General features: G+C 33.6%; 2 long non-coding RNA genes across 3 annotated transcripts; one reads left to right on the top strand and one right to left on the bottom strand.

The window, feature by feature from the left end:
- Positions 1–5165: 5165 nt before the first annotated feature.
- LOC138124275 (uncharacterized) lies at positions 5166–7109 on the bottom strand. Of its 2 annotated transcripts, XR_011157092.1 has the most exons (4): positions 6249–7109; positions 5574–5669; positions 5434–5523; positions 5166–5367 (listed from the first exon to the last, which is right to left on the bottom strand). It is a non-coding gene; the product is annotated as an uncharacterized lncRNA (long non-coding RNA). The 2 variants fall into 2 exon arrangements; XR_011157091.1 differs by lacking the exon at positions 6249–7109 and having other exon boundaries at positions 5574–6232.
- A 249-nt stretch (positions 7110–7358) lies between these two features.
- Positions 7359–8629, top strand: LOC138124274 (uncharacterized). The gene is made up of 4 exons (XR_011157090.1): positions 7359–7645; positions 7703–7816; positions 7874–8125; positions 8188–8629. It is a non-coding gene; the product is annotated as an uncharacterized lncRNA (long non-coding RNA).
- Positions 8630–9421: the final 792 nt, after the last annotated feature.

Genomic DNA, 9421 nt, shown 5'->3' on the forward strand with positions numbered 1-9421 from the left:
TAAAAATACCAACTGTACCCGGCCACGTGTTGCCGTGGCTCAGTCAAAAAAAATATATACCTACAGTGAGTTTTTTGACTGGCCATAGGGTTTTACATGCTAATTTTTCAACCCCCTGTTAACTTTTGATCCGATGAAAATATTCAAACCATTTTTGGAACAAAGTTGGAAGATTTTTTAAACTATCGGATAAATATCCCAAACTGTCGAAAAAGTTGTGAAAAAAATATTTTTTTTTGTTCGACACTGTCAGAATTTGAGAATTTTCTCCTATGTGAACAACTTGTCACAACAAAACGTCAAGTTAATTTTAAAGATTTTAAGCGATTTGGAGCCTTTAAGGGGGTCGTCGAACAAAAAAACGTTATATTCAACTCGTTCTTGTGTAAATTGGACTTTTTTTTGGCACTCGTGGGCCTTTAAAACGCTCGGTTCACTCGCGTTTTAATCTGACCCACTCATACCAAAAAAAGCCCAATTTACACACGAACTCGTTAAATAAATAACTATTGTGTGAATTTTATAGCGACCTTTTTTAGTAACATTTTAGTAATTATTTATTTGAGGTTAATTCACACTGTTAATTAACACTTTTTCTATTAAAATAATTAACCGTCAATTATAGTTAATTAACAACGGTCAATTATACCACTCCCAACACTAATGTAATTGCAACAATTGATAGTTAAATTTGTTTGTGTTTATAATAATAAACTTTTTCAAAAATGATTCAATTAGTTTTGATTAATTATTATTTTTTGATGAGCATCGTAAATAATTACAGGTCTCTTCTACGAGACTGTAAAATATTACAGGGCTCTACTCGTAACTACTTATTTACTTAGTTACCACCACCACGACCTGCTGTATTATTATAACCAGTGATTATAACCGGCCTGTTCAAAAGTGTAATTTGAGTGATCCCCGCAGAGCGCTAGTGTACGGGCACTTTTTGGAGATATTATTCTTTTTGTCCGTGGTTTTTGTCACCGAGAGTTTTTCTCGTTCAAATGAAATGACATTCGAATTTAAAATCAAAAATACAAAAATACGATTGTATTCAATATTGTTTTAGAAAGAAGATATAAGCTTGGTATACTCAATCTTAACTATAAAATCATGTGTAATAGTTATTTTCATATGAGTAGCGCTGTCAGATCACTTTTCAGGTATGAGGCCGAAAGAAGCACGAGGCGTCAGCCAAGTGCTGCAAAACAGGCCGAATACCTGAAAACTGACGAATATTCAATAACATTTTTTGTGTTCGTTTAGGCACTCTTAAAAAACATTAATTTATTGTAAATTTTGAGGTTATCTTTGACATATGTCAAGTTAGGTATGTAACCGGGAAAGTTTATATGTTCAGTTATATAGCACTTTCCCCGTTATACATATTGTATCGCAGGAAACGAACACGAAAACATATTTTTCCGCATTTTTATTCCTCAGAAGCGCCCGTACTGTGGCGCCCTCATCGGCGAAAATTGGCTCTTTCTCGGAAACATTTTCGCAGTGCTTTTATAATGAAATGAAGAGGCCGGTTATTATCACTGACCTCTATAATATAGAGGTCAGTGGTTATTATACAGCAGGTCGTGGTTATCACAGATTACTTTGATAGAAAACTGTCGCGCAATTACAGGAATCTATGTTCTTCCTTCAGATATTTTTCAATTGCTTTGTTGTTCCACGTACAAAATGTAGATGTCTTATACTACCTTGAAGCTCATAGTTGTAGCTTTATACAACAAATTTTATTAAGTAATCTTAATTAATTAAAAGGACTCGAACTTGTATTTTCCCAATTCAAGACTAACTTAATGACAATTTTTCTAAGTAGAGAAGATTTTACATCGGGCGTCGACGCGAAAAGTTCGAACACGCTTATTTCAAGTGATCATCTTAAATATTTAATTTGATTAAAATTAAGAGATTTATTACATACCTAAGGGCCAGTTTACAAAAGCGAAATTAAGTTAATCGTAATCAAATGCGAGAGTAACTTGAACACGTGATCAGATTGAACCAATCGAAGTTTCGGATTCATGGGTTTGGGTTAATCGGGCATTAAAATTTAATTCGAATTAAATATTTTATGTACGATTGTATTACAATTCATGATTTATGATATCGTAACCGCAGCAACAAAAACAGAACACTTCGAAAATATTGTAATTTTTAGAATCAATTAATTTTGTATCTGAAAGAAATTTAACTTCACAATTAAACATAAAGCCTTGTATGTAATTCGTACATAATTAGGCTTTGCGAACTTGCCCTATTTATTAGCCTCGCTCGCAAACTCGCTCTGCCATAAACTATAGGGCTCGTCCACAAAGATCTATATAGGTACAGGGTGTTTTCGAAGTTGAGGTGTTCCTTTTAACATGTGATAGTATGCGTTGTTCTAAAGAGTTTTAGCCAAAATCACCTTAGTAAAATGTGTACGGCAATGAAGATACAATAAGTTAATTTTTTTGAAATTTTTGAAACCGGTCCTGCTCAAATTTGCGCTGATTTGTTAGAAATTAGAATTGACAAAAAAAAATCAAATTAGCATGGACGTTAATCGAAAATACTGTCAGAGTTGTCACCTAATTAGTCGGAATTGCTTTATCATTACGAAAATAATGAGCCCACGGATATGTTGCTAATGTATATGGGCAATATTACCACGTTATCAAAATGCAGCTGCGGCGTCCAGAGAGTACGCAGAGCGATTTCCAGAAAGATACCATCCTGGGCCACGTCAGTTATGATCTAGTACAGCGGAGAAATAGACAGGACCGGACTCAAAATTTTAGAAAACCATAAAAATATACAATAAATTATCTCCGTTAATACAAACATTTTACTAAGAAGATTTAGGCTAAAATTCTTAAGAATAATGTATAGTACCTAGTGTTACAAGGAACTCCTCAACTTCGAAAACACCCTGTATTATGTACCTATGTATTACATAAATAGCTATAATTCGCTTTCTGTAAACTGGCCCTAATTGTTTTAGAATTGTAATGAAAATCTTCTTAATTTTTGTTATTGTTAATCACATAGTTAAACATTTTTCTGTCCTGATTAAGCTTCGTGATTTATTCACATTTTCATTAAGAGGACTTGATTTTTCCAATCGATATTTTTTTTTCAAAATTTTTGCTTAAACGAACACGAAAAACGGTGTGTGCACCTCGGCCAAAAAGTGTCGCAAAACACTGTAGGAATGATTACAGGTACCGTATCATAAATATGATAATGAATTTTGTTGGTCATTTATCTAGCTTATTCGATCAAGTTTGAAAATTAAATGAAATGAAGAGGGCGTAATAAATTAGCTTAGGCTAGAGCCTCTCTAATAAGGTAGATTTGAGGGTTGAAACATTTGTTCCAAATATAATTTCCAGTGTCGTACGTAACAAAAGTGTTCCAAAAAATTGCTTATCTAAATGTGTTTGTAACACATCTTTTAGCACAATTTTGATTTAATTTTCAAATTTATTTATGTACCTAAACACATGTTGTATTTAATTTGTAGATATAATTTACCGGAAAGGTCGGCAGTGTTTAGAGACGCCTCTGCTAAGCTCAATCAGTGTGAGATCGTTGAGGGATATAAGCAAGTGGTGTAAATGCTGCCAAGCTGAGAGCAAATAGTGGGCTCAATGAAACGACGGGAATCAGCCCTTGAGGATTAGCAATTGTTGGGGGGGGTCTATCATTCGGCATTAAACCTTTTTGCACACACATTATGTCTCTTCCCTACAGCAATGTACCCGAAAGACTCATATGGTGTGAGATGAGATTGTCCAGTTGTCAATTTTGTCGTTCCAGGGACCAGATTGGAATGCTTCGTGGAGTGTAGTTTTATTGGATCATCCGATTGAATTTGCAAAGTTAATTAAATCGGATACGACTAAGGAATTTTTTACTGGAATGGGGGAAAATTAATCCATAATAAAAAAATGACGATAGACCTTGATAAAGACAAACACTCGATCCATGTATTTTGTACTCTTTTGACGTAATCATCAAATTCCGATTAATTCATAGAACATCGTATGATTAGGTTAATCAAGAATAAACATGAACTTTTTTGTTAATCATAAGTTGAAAAACGGTAACATTGTGTTAATTACAAATTAAACCTTAATCAAAAATTAATCAACAATTGAAAAACCGGGCCTTAATATTTTACATGAATAAGTAAAAAGATACACTTTTAATTATGCTGGAGATATTTCCTATTCACGTATCTCAAAATAATAGTATACATATTATTATTTTGAGATACGAATTGAATGAATCTTGTCTTTTAATATACAATTAAAAGACAAGATTCATAGACCAGTCTTGAAGCACGAATTCAAGATTAAAAAACGAGTGTCGTAGCCACGAGTTATTTTAAAGAATGAGTGCTTCAAGGTCTTATGAAACGGGTTTTTTATACTATTTTTTGTAATTTGTCCTTTTTAAGCCGTTTTTAAACAAAAATATTTACTTTCCTCGATTTAGGGATTTTCGTGGCGGTTGGTAATGTCTTAATTTTAAAAGTGAAAATTTGATCAAATCTTCAAAGTCGCCTTTTGTTTTATCCAAATTCTGTCACAAAATACGAATATGAAAGATAATCTTTCATGTACGCCCGCTGAAATACGTGAAATTCCCAAAAATACGGTCGCGAATTTGTTGCTTGATAAATCCTGATAAATAATTCTTTGCACATTTTGTAATTTAAACTGACACGCATGACGAATCAAACTTTGCCAACCTAAAAATTTTCGTAAAATGTTCCAATGATGACGTCGCGTTCGTTAATATGTCTATTAGAGAATCAAAATGGAGGCAAATTACAAAAAGAAATTAATACACCTCAGAAATTCCAGTTATTGTCCTAGTTTTATTTTTACAATCTTCAAGATTGTTGTTTTGGTCTTTATTTTATAAAATGACATTTTAATTCTTCAACAGTGTCCTCAAGTCTCCTGGAAAATTTTGATTTTTTTAAAAATAATTTTTCACGCTGCCTGTCATGTAAATCAATTTTGTGTGCAACCGTACGCGAAATGAGCACTTCGCGTGCGTACAACAGGCCGCGAAATTGAATTTCGCAGCCGTTGCCTTGACGACGGCCGTAAAAGTAAAAGTAATTTCAATATTTATTTATTATCACAATTACAACATATCTATCTGCATATTTGCGGTGTAATCTTACAAAGTCTGAATTGGTTACAGTTAAAGTTTAATTTGTGCCAGTTTTTGTGTCAGGAACGGCCTGTATTAGTACAGAATTTTCATCCGGTTTGAAATTCCCGCTAATTTCAAATGGTGTGGTCGCCTCATGAGGAGTCGATAAAAAAGATCCTCATTATCCATCTACAACAGACACGGTGAATTAGGTTAATTTTTCACCGATCAAAAAGAGAAATATCTAAATAGTACCTAGTAACATATCCTGAATGTCATATCAACAGACATTTTGGTTTATTTGTCTCTTAGCACGGCCCCTGATATTTCCACCATTAAAATAACCTAAAATGGAGCAGATGATACAACTTATTATAACAGAACTTAACATTTACCTGCCACAATAAATAAATTCCAGTAAATAGGTAAGCCAATGCAACATTATCCGACACGGTTTTCACATTCTTCTTGTTACACCAGTCTCAAAGTCACTGTAACATTTTTCATATTGCCGTTTAGATTTCCAGGTATCTAATGAGCCAATGCACAATTTATAATATTTTTTAACTCTGGATGAGTACACGGAACTGAAACATCGTAATTTTCTTCCGACATTTCTACATTTTTTTTCAAAACGAATTGTTTTATTTATGTTGTTTCTATAGCAACATGGCGACATGTAAGCCGACTTTTATTTTATTGACAGTGAAGGAAATTTTACTTGTTCATTTTATAATTACAAATTTTCTGTTGCACACAATATGTTGTGTACACCTTGGCTACGAAATCCTTTGATGATCTCCAGATTTTCTTGCCTCGGCCGCAAAGCGGCATTGGCGACAATTTTTTCTCGGTTCGTCAAAGTACGATTTCGCATCCTTGATATACAAATAAATAACTATTATAGTCATAGCAACATGGCGTATAAGTTGACAATATCATTCGTTTGTATTGTTTCCCTTGACGCCGGAACTTAATATTTTCACGAAAGTTCTAGGGAAATAATAATTTTGACAGCGAAGATGAAAGTTCAAAAGTTTATTTGAAATAGAAAAAGAAGGATTCTGTACCTTGAATACTCGCCCCAGTCGCACCACGGCTTGCCGGTGACTTTAGTGCATTACCTTATGCATAACAGTGGACACATTTTTCCTGCCGCACCAGTTTTTAAATGATTCGTACGTACTATGGCGGCCAAAAAATTTTAGCTGTCAATTTTTGTCACTTCAAAAAGAAAAAATTGTGGTAATTGTTCACTTTAACTACTTCTGGAATTTCCGCGTTTTTTCTGGCTAGACAGCCTCAGGACGTCCTCCTACATCGTTTCCCACCAGTCAAACCTTGTGCAAATGAAAATTTTCCTTACCCTTTAGTTATACTAAGACTTGGCGCGACCTTGACGCGACCTTGAAATACAACAAGAGATTTAAAAAAAAGGCATTTGCACAAGATTTCAATGGTGGGACACAATCTAGGAGGACCCTCTGAGGCTGTCTAGCCAGAAAAAACGCGAAAATTCCAGAAGTGAACAATTACCAAAATTGTAAACCATACTTTATTGTCATTATGGTTACCGTCTTGATTGTAATTGGTATTTTTTGGGTGGTAAGTTTCAAAACTCGAAATTATTTTGTCATTTTTCTACTACACACGACGTTAACCTCAGATTATCTATGTACTATTCCGGACACGGAATCTTGGCCAACATTTTTTAGACATTTCTAAAAAAAAATGATGTAAACCAGTCATTAGTGTCATTAATAAATGACAATTATTAAAAATCACTTTGAAGTTTTTCTTGTGACATCAAAAAAGCAGGGAAATGGCATTATCGAGTCAAAAGTTGGGTTATATTCAATAAAGGCCAGTTCACACATATTTGTCAGTTAAATGTCAGTCGTGGCCAAGATTCCGTGTCCGGAATAGTACATACCTACTATTGCGATCAAAAAATTTCGGACACTAATGTCATCGTGCTGTCATACATACATTCTAAAACGACCCTTATGTATAAATAACCTCAATTTTAATTGTGTCAATTTTGAAAATGTGAATGTCAGATTTACCGAGAAAATATTCAAGAAGTTTTAAAAATCAGACAAATGGAATAGAACGAGGTTTTAATTAATAAAAAATATACAATAAATACCCAAATGTACTATAGTCTATTTTTTCCTGATAGGCGCGTGCGTGCGCATTTACAAAATCCTGCAACGAAATGCGACTTTCCTATTGGTTACTTTATTTTTCTACTTACACTAGAGAAATGTGCAATATTACAGTGTTCTGTACTGTCAATCAGGTCCAAGCTGCCATTTTTGTTACATCGTGTCTTAGTTTTCCTTTCGTGTTTTGTGTGTATTTTGTGTTGTGTCCGTTTATTTATTAAAAAAACAGTTCTTAGTTCTTAGAGGTTAAGAAGTTTTTATATGTCAACAAGATGTCTTAATTTTGATCACCAAACGGTGTAAGTTGGATTTATGCTAACATCAAGTAACAGTTTTTTTTTAATGCATATTTATAGCAAATTTCTTACAAGCCGAGAAAGAAATGATCGTTAAAGTATTTCGTGGGATCTCCAAGGATTTTGCCGAGTTAACCAAGACGGCTCAAATGGAAAAAACTGCAGATTATACTGGTATTGATTTCTGAGTTTTTTTTGGTTGTATCACAGCTTAATTACTTTGTGTTGAAGGTTGTGGATTTAGAACCATTCAATGATACTTGGCGGAAGAAAAGAAGTGTGGGCAATTACAGGCACCGAAGAAACCTGATAGGAAATGGATGAACATCAAAAATATCTCATTCGAAAAACAGTGCACTCATTTTTCTCTGCAAACAGAATTCCTACAATTGATGCTGTGTACAGGGAAGTGCAAAACAATGAAGAAATTCCAAACATCAGTCGTTCTAAGCTTTATAATGTTTTACATGAATTAAAATTTAAGTAAGTACATACATTGTTTTCAATTAACTGTAAACATTTAAATCTATGTTTATTTCAAATAGCACAAATAACGAAACAGAAAAAGCCTGTTAATAGAAAGAGAAGACATATCTTGGCGAAGAAGATATTTACGGGAAATAAAAAAAATACGCCAAGAAGGGAGACCTTTTATCTTGCAAGATACATGGTTATTAGAAATGATTGTTGTCGAAGCAGGCCATGTCCATGTTATGAAATTTTTGCCGCTTTCATGTGAACTGACAATTATTGTCGATGTCACTGTATTTTTTTTTAGGTGAAAAGTGCGGTGTTGATTATTTTATTTTATTTTTTTAATTAACGATTGAATCCAAAAGTATCGAGTTGTTTTGTACCCAATTTAACTCCTGTGTGTATAAAATAAAAAATGTTGTACATATAATATTTGTTATCAATTTTTCCACGAGTTGATTCATAAACTTTTTTGTTTACATTTTACAAATTATAGAAACATTAAATCATAAACATGAGTTTTAATCTGCAACCACAAATACCGATCCCCCTAGATAATATGCAACCAAAAATACTAACAATTCCTGCATCCTGCTAAAAATCTTAGCTATGTGATTCTACCTTTCGGAGATGCGCACGCACGCGCCTACCAGGAAAAAATAGACTTTAGTATATTACAAAAATTATATTTTAAACCGGTGTCATATTGACAACAATTTCATCTTTCATGTAACAGTTTCAATAAAGCATAATTTAGAGTAATTTTTTTAATGTGACAGAAGTTTGATGTCCGAAATTTTATGATCGTAATAGTACGACTGCTCTAATTTGGTTCATTCATGTCGGATTTTTGGAATATTGAGCTTTAAACAGTTTCAATTGATTGTCAGAATAACAATATGCATGTTAGCAATTATGCAATATTTGGAATTAAAACTTTCTTTATTTGATTTTACAACAGTTCGACTCAAAACAAAAACACACCCTGACTCGATTAGTCGGTTCTTATCGAATGCCCCGCAGTGCTCTGATTTCGGTCCGTTCTATTTTTAGACTGCACCACCACTTGTAGGGGTGATGTGTGGGCGCCAATGACGTAGATTAGGGAAACTGTACCAAAATCTTAACACGGCCATTCTGAAAGGGTTGCGTCCTCGCAACTCCCAGAACAACAAAAACAGGCATGGATATCTTACAAACTAGATAGTTAGCTAAACTAACAACAATAGGCCAACAACAATAGGAGTCCTCACTACAAAACATACACTCCTATAGCTTAAGGGTACGTAACCATTCAAGGTTTCA

This window comes from Tenebrio molitor, chromosome 2 (genome assembly GCF_963966145.1).
Source record: "Tenebrio molitor chromosome 2, icTenMoli1.1, whole genome shotgun sequence".
Classification (NCBI taxonomy): Eukaryota; Metazoa; Arthropoda; class Insecta; order Coleoptera; family Tenebrionidae; genus Tenebrio; species Tenebrio molitor.